The sequence below is a fragment of the Atta colombica genome, unplaced genomic scaffold, assembly GCF_001594045.1.
Source record: "Atta colombica isolate Treedump-2 unplaced genomic scaffold, Acol1.0 scaffold274, whole genome shotgun sequence".
NCBI lineage: Eukaryota > Metazoa > Arthropoda > Insecta > Hymenoptera > Formicidae > Atta > Atta colombica.
The window spans coordinates 1145309-1149018 of NW_017259375.1; positions in this window are offsets into that span (position 1 = coordinate 1145309).

The following is a 3710-nucleotide window of genomic DNA, read 5'->3' on the forward strand; positions in this document are numbered from 1 at the left end:
ACAAATAAATATTAATTTTCCTATTCTATCCTATTCCCAAATATTCATTCAGGATTAAGTTTTATAAGTAGGGCAATATCTACATATACATATATGTATAATGTGTACTGGTTTTTAAAAAATTTCTTCTGTTATTTTACTTATTTGTATACATGTTACTGATGAAACAACGAAAATTTTAATGTAACGCATATAATTGATCTCGTTTTTCAATAAAAGACTTTTTATATTTATTAATTATTATTATATTTGCACTGACTTTAGCCTGAACTTTTATAACTTATCCATGTAGTAACTGGATTTTATACCAGTTAAAGTAGTAACATGATATAAGATTCAAAATATACATTTTATCAAGAAATGAAAGAATTTTATTTCATAATTATTTTAAAATCGCGTTCAGAGTTTTGTATAACTTAATATTAAAATACTTAATATTAAAATAATAAATTATACAATCTAATAATTTCTAATAATTTTCAAAATACAAAGAAATATATTTATTGATGCAAGGGAAAATTATTTCTTTTGAATCTTAGATCATTCATCTGAATTTCTCATTTCTGCATGCTTTGATATGAGATTCAGCAACGAATCGTTCGAATCGTTAAAAATACGTACATAGGCCTTGAATTTTATTGAATGATAATCGATTTAGTCATTTTCAATTTGTTTTTAAATTAAAGTTTTGTTCTTTATATTGTAATATTTATATTAAGAAATTTAATTTAGTTTTATAATATTCGAAACTTTTGAAATCAAAATGTTGATGACTTAAAAAATTCTTTTTATTTAGATTTATTTTTAATCCTAATATTTATATTTTTCGAATAAATTTATTTGTAATATTAATATATTGTTTTTATTAATAATTATTCATATTAATATCTAGTCAATTTTATTAATATTATGGCCTCTTCGCGACGCGTTCGTGTTTCGCGCATCGTACAAAAGCATAAAATCTTACGTTTATTGCCGATGATGTTAATCGGCAACAATGGCAAAAAGGAGTATTTCTCCTTGTTGATTTCTGGTCAGGATAAGAAGCCAGAATGTTGGCCAGGAGCAACGAAAGGTGAGTTCAATCTGGCCAGAAGAAAGAAGAGTATCTATTGTAAGAATATAGTAGAAGAAGTAGGTTGGTGTGTAACACCAATTTAAGTTTTTAAAAGGAATATGTACACTGAGAAAAAAATTTGTTTAACGAACTAAACACATTTAGTTGTTTACAGATTTGATTATTTTAGTAAATTTTATTTAATTTAATCGCAATCTGCTTAACAAACTGTTCAGTATTATTAAGCAGACTACTCGATTAAATTTAATTAAATAAAATTTGTTGAATCAATCAAATTTGCAAACAATTACATGTGTATGTAGTTAAGTTGAACAAACTTTTTTCTCAATGTATAAAGATAAATTAAATATTTGGGAGGGTAACTTGCTCGCAAATTGCGAGTTCTTATATTTTTTTTGAAGTGTTGCTTATTTAAAATATAAAAATAACTAATAAATAACAAGGCTAATGAGAGTCAGCGCGGATAATCAAGCGTAAATTTTGTAGATTTTTTTTAATCTACAAAACTTGGGTTTGATTATTCGTATTGACTCTCAATAACCCTGTTATTTATTAATTTTTTTTTGTATTTTAAAGCTTGAAAGTCTATTTTAATAATTACTGTTTATTACTTATTTATTATTATTATGATCGATTAGGTCATCCCGCTGAATTTATCAGCATGCAGTAGTAGATGATATTAGCTGCATTTAGCAGAGAAAGCAGTTTTGTAACTGTCATAAAATTCTTTAATATTGTTAACTTATACATTTAAATCCATAAGGAATCAAAAGCAAAAATCAATCATATTGATAAATTTTACAACATTTATAAAGCTGTTTTTTCTGTTGAACACAGCCATTATTAATTATATTCGCGGTGTTATTACACATTATGAAGTGATGTAGATAGGAATACGGGTAGAGATAGGATAGACACGAATAAATATGGATAAGTAGGACAAGTAGGATAGATAGGAATAAATACAATCATTTTAAATTAAAAAATTAAATTAAATTATTACAAATAAAATAATACTTAAATAAATTTCACGGTCGGGTAATTAAATTTTATTTTAAAAATAAAAAATAAGTGTAATGAATCTAAAACATATTACATAATAAATCTAATTTGTAAACTGTGTGACATGTAGGTAGGGATATATAGATATCACACGTAATACTTGATAATTGGAAAAGAGGAATTAAAAATTAAATAAAATTTTAAATTAATTTAAAATTTTAATTATCAGCATCCCATTCCAAATATCAAATATAAAAATAAACCAAATTATATATAATTTTGAATTTCATTGAATTTTCAGCTCCCCTGAAATTAAATTTAATTTCTTATAAAATTCTGTATATATACAAAGTGTGTAACGCGTTAATATTGTAATTAATTTTGTTATAAATAAAATGTATGTATAATAGTACGTAATGTAATATTAGGTACGTAATATAAAATTTATGTAAACTATGTCCAGGTAAATGCCATCATGTTTATTTTTATAATTTGTGCAATAATTACTAATCAATTATATATTTATTAGAAATGTTTATAATCGTATTAAATATATTTGTTCAATACATGTAGCATTTATCTTGTCGTAGTAAATCAAATTTATTGTTGTTTTATTGATGTAAATTACATGAAATCGACAACATATGATAACAAAAATTGTTTATTGATTTAACGAATTTGATAATATATTTAATTTTAAACTTTTTTTTAAAATTAAATTTGGATTTTATTTTGAATATCAAAAAGTCAAAAATACTCAAATAATAATTTTGAGTAACTTTTAATTAAAAATTTGCTGCTTAGAATCATCGTCAATTTTTTTTTGTCTTTTCCGTATTTATACAAATTTATTAAATAAATCAATAAAGAAAGAACTTTGATTGAGACAATGGTTAACTTTTTGTTTGTTTTTTTATTTATATTTTTAACATTACAAAATTACAAGTATATCTTAATGATTGATTCATTATATGTAAAGATCTCATCGCTGTCTCTCGCGTCAGATATATGCCAATGAATGCCAGTGAAGTGTTGTATCGATGGAAAATCGTAATTATTTTCATTATGGAGAGTTGTTTCTCGTCACTTTTCGTAAAATTCATTCACAAAGTTCTAGTTCTAGCAGTCTAGTTTGGTGTTCTGTTCGACATTTTTATACAGAATCGGAATTAATCTCGGGTTTTCTCGTCATTTCCTAAAAGTAATCTTACTAATAATTCAATGATAATTGCTATATATTTTAAAGTCGAGTTGCGAAATACAGTGGTATATTTTAGAGTACAATTTTCGCTTTCTTAATTTCACTAAATGTTCTCCCACTAGTAATAATATTAATAATAGACTCTCTTAATGACAATAGGAATTTAATATTACATTAATATGGATTAATATGGATTAATATGAATATTTGTATAAATTTAAATTATGAAATAATTTAAATTTATGTATATTTAAATTTATACAAATAATTTGCTTATTTTTTTATAATTGCTTTAATAATGGTATGTGTATATTTGATTACGAATGTGTATATTTGATTTTCTAATTATTTAAAAAATTCTTTTTAGGTATTGGACATCCTGCCATTCTAGAATATTATTAGGATTAATTATTAATTTATATGTGTGTG